At 34.9% G+C, this 10,187-nt stretch overlaps 1 pseudogene; it reads right to left on the reverse strand.

The window, feature by feature from the left end:
* Positions 1-1,676: 1,676 nt before the first annotated feature.
* On the reverse strand, positions 1,677-5,666 carry LOC131149783 (uncharacterized; annotated as a pseudogene).
* Between the last annotated feature and the right edge of the window lie 4,521 nt (positions 5,667-10,187).

The raw sequence follows: 10,187 nt of genomic DNA on the forward strand, positions 1-10,187 counted from the left end.
GATTTATCATTTTTTTAAAATATATTAAATAATATTTATTTCCAGATTTATCATTTTTTAAAAAATATATATTAAATAATATATTTTTTTGTAGGAAATACACGTGGCAAATCTCGCTACTCAAAGTAGTGAGATTACGTTAGGATTATTCAAGAAATATTTTCCTCAATATATTAAGAAAAAAAAAAGGATAAAACCGGAAAAAACTCAGAGTCAGATCTGGGAGCAGGTAAATTGCAACGAGAGTGCCATACCAACCAACAATAGACGATCCTACAGAGAGGGAAGCTTGGCAGACGCAACTGGGCCAAAGGACACCAAGAGAGGGAATTTCCTCGGGCAGAAGGGCATGCCAAACCCGAGAAAAGACCACATACTCTGCCCCAAACCCCGCGAGGCTCATGTGCTCCCAGAGCATGCATCAAGACAAGACGTCAGAAGTTCAAGAATCATATGTAGAATAGATCATCAATCACTTTTAGGCCTCTTGTTCATGACATGACAATCTTCCTTATCCATTCAATCAACTATATTACTATAATTCCCAAGCCTTCAAGTCCAAGTGTCCAGCAAAAAAAATTCGAAGACCCATTCTCATAAGTATATAATGTGGGAAACCATAATCAGATTCACCCTCACAAATATGCTGCTTGGAAAACAACTTCCATATACCAACACCATTGCTAGCCCCCCAAACACTATATTGAAGAAAAAGAGAAGCACAATGTAGAAAAAAGGAAATCCTCCTAAAAAATAGAGAAAACTAAAATAATAAAGATTAGAAATCATTCTACTTTTATCAAACAATGATGCTTCTCGGAAGGCTACACAAGCAGAACACTGTAAAGAGGCTAAAGAGATCATATTGCCCCATGACATTTTTTCGGATAAACAAAAGACTTTATTAAGAATGATGAGAAAAATTATGGGGGTTAATGTCATCCAAATACAAACAAAAATAACTGAACAAAGAATATCAAGGAAACGAGCATTAAAACCAGTGTCATGTTTCTTCATTATTGGAAGGCTCCAAGTTACCTTTACAAGCCAATACAGCTCTTGAATTCTTTGACACCATGTAGTACAGTTTATTTCTCTTTTGAAACTGTTTTGTACGTCATAGGCACCTCCTTGGTTCCCTTTAATGAATTCTATCTTGAACGAATAACAAAAATCTATTAACAAGTCAATTTTAAAATGTCAGTAAATAAATAGAGTTCTTATTGCAGCAATTTTCATTCTTCAAGCAGAATATCAGCCAACTATTACCATCTCAAGCTGATTAGGCTACAGTCAACAGGATCATTGCAGAAGTAGTAGTATATTCCATGTGATAGTTGAAGGAATAAAGCTTCATAATAATCAAGCTAGCTCAAAGTAATAAAAGTTGTCACAGAAACAACAAGATTCAGATTCCTATTAGCTACTAGGAAGGAAAATGCTTAGTATTGACTGAGAAAAGACAACTTTCTAAATAAATGCCCAAGAAACTCGCCAACAATGAGAGAAACAAAGGCCATGCATGACATAAAATTCCAAACAAAATAAAATGCATCGCCAATGCATAGAATCATGTCTTATCAAACTTCTGACCTGTCATTGAGAAGGAAATGTCTAAAACAAAATGTGGTGAAAAGAACAGCAATTACTTAGCTAAAAAATGAAAGACTAAATTCTCATGCTCCTGCTTCAGGAGACCTGATTTGCTGTTGCAACTCCTCCTCGGCCTTTCTAAAGAACTGGTCCCAACCACTTATCTGAACTGGTATCGAAGTGATCATACGGAACTGCTGTCTTCAAACCTGATCAAACATCGCATTGGCTCTCAACAATTCTAGACTCCAGATCATCCCTCTCTTCCCTAAATTTTTGCCCCAATTCTTCCCAATCAAATAGCAACGACAGTGTGAGGGCACCGCGCTCCAAAGGTTAAAATCAACGAACTTTACCCGCTTATCGTTTGTGACATAGACATCAAATACATAATTTTCCAATTCAAATCTAAACCTCACGTTATCAACAAAAAATTCCCAAATCAATGCTTCAATAACATTTTTATTTTCAACAAGTGCTGGATAAAACCCAGTGATCTCACACTGAGAAATTCCAATCAATTTCTTCCCCCATACAAAGCAGCGAAACTCCATTTTTGGGCAAAAAGCAATGGATACCACTTGCGAAGGGCAAGTTAGAAACTTGCAGGCCTTGATGATGTTCCATCAATATAAACATCATATGCATGGCATAGATCATGTACCAATGAATCATATGACTGCAACAAGAGCACAATCTCGCTGAAAGAGGAGCATCAGAGGGTTAGTGCTAATCCAAGCTGAGTCCTTTGGTGCACTCCAATTCAGTTTACGGAAAATTGCACCACCAAGTGAGTTGATTGAGTTTTTAACCATCAATTCAAGGTTTGGAAAAGGAGGTGATAATGATTTCTCTTATTCATCTTCAGATCCTTCAGATACTTGAAAATCTTCCTCATCCAAAGGGTTGTGGATTCTATTAGGCAGGGCATCATCATTTGAGATGGAAAGGGGAAGAAGGAAGGGTCCTGAGTCATCTAGAAGGTATCTAACAAAAGACTCTGGAAGTTCATGAATTTGGGTTGATAGAGAACCAACCTTGATGCTTGAATACCGCTTTACATGCATATATGGTAGGATCATCTGAGTGGCCAACGACACCTTTTCATACTTTAATTTAAAAAAATTGAAACTCTAGTTAATGATGCAAATGTCCTGATTATTGAATGGATCATTTTTTTCCCAATTGGCATAAGTAATTCCATTATGGTAAAATGATGAATAAAAAGATGAAATGAAGGTGTCTTTGTTAATACAGGATCAAAAAACACACTAGCCTGCAGCAAAAGAAGCAGAAAAAATAAAAATAAGGAGAAAAAGAAAAAAAAATCCCAAAACAAATAAAACCCCATAGAGAGCAGATACAGAAGGCACCAATATCAATGAGGAATATGGATACAACATGATCCTGACATGGGAATACGGAAATCAGGATACAAAATAATGTCAGTTAATTAATATATAAAATATATATATATATATATATATATATATATATATATAGGCATATTTTTCCCTTGAAGTGAAACGTATTGAGGTAATAAGCATTATTCATGCTCGATTATCAGAAAAACGGAAACTCAAGAACGTTCACCACTCATCAGCCATCAAAAAATGTTCCAAGGCTCCCACGCAAAATACAAAAATATTTTTCCAACTACAAATCTAATCAACACAAGGAAGATGCTTCGAGTTTTCGACCCTTCGGCAAATAAGAGCCTCCAAGCCTTCTAAGACATTAGAAGGCATAGACACTTGGAGATTGTGAGAGAGGTCCAAAAGCTAAGATGTACGAGTTTTTTCTCGATTTATTTATTTATTTTTTTAAAAGTATATTAAATAATATTTTTTTAAAAAAAATAATTCCTGAAATAATTTTGACGTAATCTCGCTACTTGAAATAGTGAGATTTAAACAAATCTCGTTATTTCAAGTAGCGAAATTTGCCACGTGTCACTTGGAGAATTATTCTCTTAAAAAGATATTATTTAATATATATATTTAAAAAAAAATTAAATCAGGAAAAACTCTTCACTGAAGAGTGAAGTGAGCGGAAGTGAAGTTTTGGAAAGTGCTTTCATGTATTGGGTTAATGTGCTTTGACGTTTCCTGATGCACTAGGAGCAGGCCTAGACTAGACCCTTCCACTCCCTCTGCCAACCCTGTAAGTTAGCCACTCCTTCTGCCATCCCTGCTTGATGCTAGATTTGTTTTATGTGTGAATTGAGTTGGAGTTTTTTCCCATTTTATTATTAAAAATAAATAAAATATCACATAATACTTTGGTTGGGAAAAATTTTCTTAAAGTAATGCTCATGTAATCTCTTTAGCTTGATGCTACAAGATTTAAACTAATGGGCTGCTGGAAAGACGACGTGTGGCAAGGAAAGAACCAAATCTCGCAGCCAACGAGAAGTTGACACGTGACGCGTAAGGGGAGAAAATCTCGCAGCTCCAAGCTGCGAGATTTAAGGGCAAAAGCCAGCGTCACCTTTCCGCTGATTGAGTTATGCAGGGAACTTACCTGGATGCTGGGGGAGGCGGGTAGTTAGATATAGGTTGCTGCGAGGGGGAGAAGGCTAGAATGCGACGGTGACGAAAAAAGATACGAGCAGCGTGGGCGACGGTGTCGGCAAGGATGGTGAGCGACGACGGCAAGGGGTGTTGGTGACGGTGGCGGCGAGGACTGGTTCTGCTTCAAGAGGTGTTGCAGGGTAAGGATGGGGAGGTTGCCTGAGGTGGTTATGCGTGGTGGTTGTGTCGGTTTTCTGGTGTGATCCGGAGTTGATAATGACGACGATGACAGTGACGATGGTTGCCGAAGTTGTTTGCAGTTGTGTGGTGTCGTGGCTGAATCTACTGGTTCGTTGGGTGAGGTGGTGAAGTTGCCGCAAGGGAGGCTGGGCGAGTGGAGCACGGGGTTGTGGTAGTGTTGGTGATTGCGGTTGCGAAGCAGAGAGCGACAGCAGCGGCTATTGTTGCTGCGAGTTGCCGAGAGGAGTGGGTTGTCGTTGGAGTTGCAGAGGCTTGAACTAACGGCGCTGGTGACGGCAAGGTCGGCTCCTTGAAATCTCACAGCTTGGTGCTGCGAGATTTGCTCCCCTCCGCCACGTGTCACCTTCCCGTTGGCTATTCGATTTAAATCTCGTAGCACCAAGCTGCGAGATTTTCTTCCTTCCGTGCCACGCGTCACCTTCCCAGTGGCCCATTAGTTTAAATCTTGCAGCATCAAGTTGCGAGATTACGTGAGTATTAGTTTGAAAAAATTTTTCCCAATCAAAGTATTATTTGATATTTTATTTATTTTTAATTATAAAATGGGAGAAAACTCGATTGAGTTGGGTCATTGCCATCGGTGGCGAGTTGGAGACAATGGGGATGGATTCTATATCACGTTCTGGATTTTGGTTGTCTAATTTTTCTGAAGTTCTCTAGCATCTGCGCAAATTAAAGAAATATAATTTGTTTATAGCTTCTTTCTATTTTTTATTTTTTATTTATTTGTTTTTCTTGGTTTTTGAGAATGAAAAAGATAGATAAATGCATATCATATTAACAAGCATGGGCTGATGAATGGCAATTCATTACTATAACTTTGGGAAATGGAAACTAGTCATGGCTATTGATCCAGATGCCTTACAAGAGATCCAAGTATGGATAATCAAAATGGATCCATTTCTCGAAAATCAGCCTTCCAATATTGTACCATCAAGGGCAACAAAATAAAATAAGATAAAATAGCTTATGAAGCTTAGTTATACAAATCTTCTTGTGGATGCCCAGTATTTGGATCATAGAACTTCCATGTTGGAAGCTTTGGACCTAGGAGTTGGAAAGAAGTGAAGGCTTAGGAAAGGGGATGGCCATTAATATGTAGCTCAATCCCACTGGGCCTCCCAAGGGATAAAAAGGTTTTCAATCTTTTTAAATGTATTGGAAGTGACTCGAGAAGTTTTAGGTTTTGAGCATCTGACAATGCGCCTTTTTCTCTCCCTTTCATTTGCTTCTGCATGGGTCGGGGGATGGGTAGGATTGTTTTATCTTTCTTCTCGAATTAACTGCTTTCTTTTCCATCAACTGAGTAAATGCTGACTTTTCTTGGGAAGGCAAGAAAGAGGCAGGGCAGGTTACCACATCTTATTAAAAAAATAAATATTTTAATAACTCAATATATATACATTTAAAAAATGAGTAAAATAAAAAGAGAAAACCCATATATATTTAACAAAGAAGTAATAATAAATTATTTTTCTTTGGGGGTGGCTAACGTACAGGGATGGCAGAGGGAGTGGAAGGGTCTAGTCTGGGCTGCTCCTGGTGCATCGGGAAACGCCAAAGTGCATTAACCCAACACATGAAAGCACTTTCCAAAACTTCACTTCGGCTCTCTTCACTCTTCAGCGAGGAGTTTTTTTCATGATTTTTTTAAATATATTAAATGATATCTTTTTTATGAGAATAATTCCCAAAGTGACACATGACAAATCTCACTACTTGAAGTAGTAAGATTACGTCAGAGTCATTCTGAGAATTATTTTTCCAAAAAAGGTATTATTTAATATATTTTTTAAAAATAAATAAATGGGGAAAAAACTCTAAGATGTCCGGCGAAGGCTAAGATGTCCAGGAGGGTGGCAGAAAGGTTTGAGGTAGAGGTGTCCGGCAACTGGAGGTACGGAGAAAAGTTTGAAGACTGGGAGGATGGATCATGAGAGCTACGGTTCCACTTCCAGAGTTTGGAGACCATACTACAACCATTTGCGAAGCGAGTAAACACTAAACCTATTACTTTGTGGTTTTTCTTTTTTCAAGTGGTCATGTGATGTATAGGGTGATTTAGTTCACAACATAAAAAATTCTCATAAAATGATATTTTTGAAAATTACATTCCTGAAAATAGAGTTTCTGTAGGATTACAAATGAATTGATTCCAATTGAGTTGAGCTTCGAAGCGTTCAGATTCAGTTTGGTAAAGTAAAAGCTCGACTCAAGCTCAATTTTGACTTGAGCTCAGCTCGGTTCGAGCTCAAAAAATCAGGCTTAAGATTGGCTTAGCCTAGAGCTTGGGTTAGGCTCAGGCTTGCTCGGGCTCAGGCTCGAACTAGACAAATTCTTTTGGCAAGTCTTCCACATCTAATCGAACGGATTGATTTGGAGCTAGTGCTTATGAAGTCTAACCAAATACATTAAAAAACTAAAAAACACTAACCCCATTTAGTTTATGGCATGAAATTGAAGTACGAAAGCAATTGAGAAGAAATAGAATCAAGGTAGAATGCAATTGCTTTTGAAATGCAATTATTGTGTTTGGTTAGTAATATGAAATGACTTAGGAATCCAACTTCAATTTCTTTCCAACATTCGATGTTTTTCAATGGCTTTCTATAATGGAATAAAAAAGAAACTATTTTTTATAGAAACCCCTATACACAATTATTTAATTTTTTATTATTATTTTCTTATTGTATAATATATATTTTATTAGTGTTAAAATTATTTTTTACTGTTGTTGTTATTATTACCTTTGTTATTACACTAATTATTATCCTTAAAATAATAATATTTTTTTTTTCATTTTTATTACTATTTTTCCCTTTGTTATTATTATTTTTATACTTATAAATATTATTGCCATTGTAAATATTATTAATTATTATTATCATTTTAATTTTATAATGATTATTGTCCTTAAAATAATAATTAATATTATTTTACGATTTTTATTATAATTTTAATAAATTTTATTATTAGTTGTTACTACTGTTATTGTAATTATTATTTAGTGTAATTATTATTTCTTATTGTTGTTATTACTTTGTTAATTATTTTTATAATAATTATTATCATTAAAATAATAATAATTATTTTCATCGTTTATTATTGTTTTTTCTTCTATTATATTTTACAATAATAAATATTATTTTTATTGTGACTATTAGTTATTATTATTTTTATTATTTCTATAATAATAATTATCCTTATTTCTATTATTATTATTATTATGGCCTTTTTATTAATATTGCTCTTTTTGCTATTATTATTTTATAATAACAAATATAATTGTTATTACAATTATTATTAGTTGTTACTATTTTTACTGTAATAATAACTATTATTAGTATTATTTATGTTTGTTGTTATTTTTGGAATATTTTTTTTCATCATAAATGAATTTGATTCCATGGAGTGAAGATCGATTCTAGCCCATCTAAACTGGAGTCACAATTTCACCATTCTTCGTCCTTGATTTCGCAAACCAAATGCAGGAATGTCATCCCATTTTTGAAATTTGATTCCATTTCAGGCTTTATTGTGCAAACCAAATGGACGGTTTTTTCTTCATAATAGAGCCAGAAAAAAAAAATCTCTTACTTTTTCTTTTCTTTTCTTAAGTCCCAAAGAAAAAACCAACGTATTCCTTTAATTGAAATTGACAGCATCGAATCTACAATCATCGATCTATAATGAGTGTTGAGAATTTCGCTTGTGAGTTTATCTCACATTGGAACATTAGGTGGATGATGAGTGCTTATATACCTGATCGGACCCAAGACCCAATAAGTTTAAATTTTGGGGTTTAGTTGTTGCTCACTCGTGAATATCAAGACTATCCATGGACTCCTACCTCCGATGTTAACAATGAGAACAAAGACCACTTTACATGTTAATTATGAGATCAGAAGTTGAGCTTTTGCAGTAATGAAACACTGAATAGATAAATAATAAGAAGAATATGAAGCCACAAATAGAAATTTAATAGGCCAGCAAAATGATCAAACACTTTGAAGAAGTCAGTCCAGTTGAAGCATGCAAAAAATTTGCTCAAAATATATCACACCAAAATGGCTAATGTCATAGCGTAACCAAAAGATAATGAGCATTGTAATCATTAAAGTATATTGGGATACAAGAGGTTGGGTGTTCATTCAGTTGAGTTTCGGTGGAGATGGGTACCTGTCACATGGCATATCAAGACATTTCAAGTTTTGGTCAGTTAAAGCATGACAGTGAATCTAGTAATCCTCTTTAGTCTGACAGTGAACAAACTCATCACCATGGTAAACCCTTTAGTTATGTGATTTGTGGGACATATTAGCATCTCCCGAGGCATGGTCATGGAAATTCATAAGCTCTCAAATTCATAAGCCCTGTCAAAATTCCCCATTAATCAAGCTCAGCATACATAAACAAAAATATTCACAATGATGTACTAGCTAAGGAAAATTTTTGCAGCATATCATCCATTTTATTTTATTTTATAATATTTATTGTCTTTTTTTTTTTTTCTCATTTTGTAAAAATTAAAATCTATTTTCGTATTCAGTTCATGCAACATCACTCTCAAAGTGAGCTAAACCTAGAGACTCGTTTTTGTGGAAGAAGATACTAAAATATAGAGAGAAAATTTATCCAGCCATGAAGCGAATTGTTGGAAATGGGGCAAAAATTAATATCTTGTATGATAATTGGCATCTTTGTAGTCCTCTTATTGAGCACTATGGAAATCAAAGTCAGTATGAATTAGGTATTAAAAAACATGCTAAGTTGAGCTCTATGGTGCAAAATAAGGAATGGAAGTGGCTTAGAAGAAGTTCACAGAATGTGAAGGATTTGATTGAGAAACTGGTGTTTCATCCTAATTCATAACAGAATGACAAGATTGTGTGGAGCCTCACAAATTCAAGTAATTTTACTTTGGCTCCAACTTGGGAATTAATAAAAGAAAGATATTTGGAGATGAATTGGTAAAAATGGCTTTGGCATAAAAAATCTGTGGTCAACCATGTGTGTTCATTTGTTGGTTAGCAATAAAGAATAAGCTACAAACTCTTGATAAGATGGTTAAATGGGGAATAGTTCATGATGCTAAATGTAAAATCTATCTGAAGGAGGGGAAAACAAGGAATCATTTGTTTTTTGAGTGTTGCATCATGAGACAAAATTTTAAGGCAGTGCTGTTAGAGTTGGGTATACATGTTGCAGTTATAAACTTGGAGGAAGTTGTTCACTAGATTTCAAACTGGATAAGTCTAAAGGGGCTTTAAAGGCTAAACTTGGATGGGCTTCAACAGTATACCATATCTGGAGGATGAGGAGCAAGAAGGTTTTCTCAGATGATAGGCTTAATGTGGATAACGTTGCGAGGCAGATTGTTTTGGATGTACATGATGTAGTTGTGATTACTTGTCTAGTTTTCTAGTATGTACTGGCTTATGCTGTCCTCTCATTGGTGTTTTAAAGTAGTCAACCGTTTACCAAAAAATAGAAAACATCACTCTCAAACCATGTTTCTTAATTTCAAAAATACTAACACTAAAATCTTCAAATGAATCAGCATGTATGTGCACTAATCTTGTAATAAACATGTTCCAACATATCAATAGCTTGGGATTTCAAAGATATAATTTCCAATAAACTCAAATTACAAACAATCAAATATATCAAGCCAACAATATTCACATTTTTCTTGAAATACAACAAAAAGTATATGTAAAAACAAAAAATTCTGAAGATATAAGGAAAAAACAAACAATTGAGAATATGATATTTTAAGGCATACTTAATGGGGGAGGTTCCAGGGTTAGCCAGCATTGC

Source organism: Malania oleifera, chromosome 2 (assembly GCF_029873635.1).
Source record: "Malania oleifera isolate guangnan ecotype guangnan chromosome 2, ASM2987363v1, whole genome shotgun sequence".
NCBI lineage: Eukaryota > Viridiplantae > Streptophyta > Magnoliopsida > Santalales > Ximeniaceae > Malania > Malania oleifera.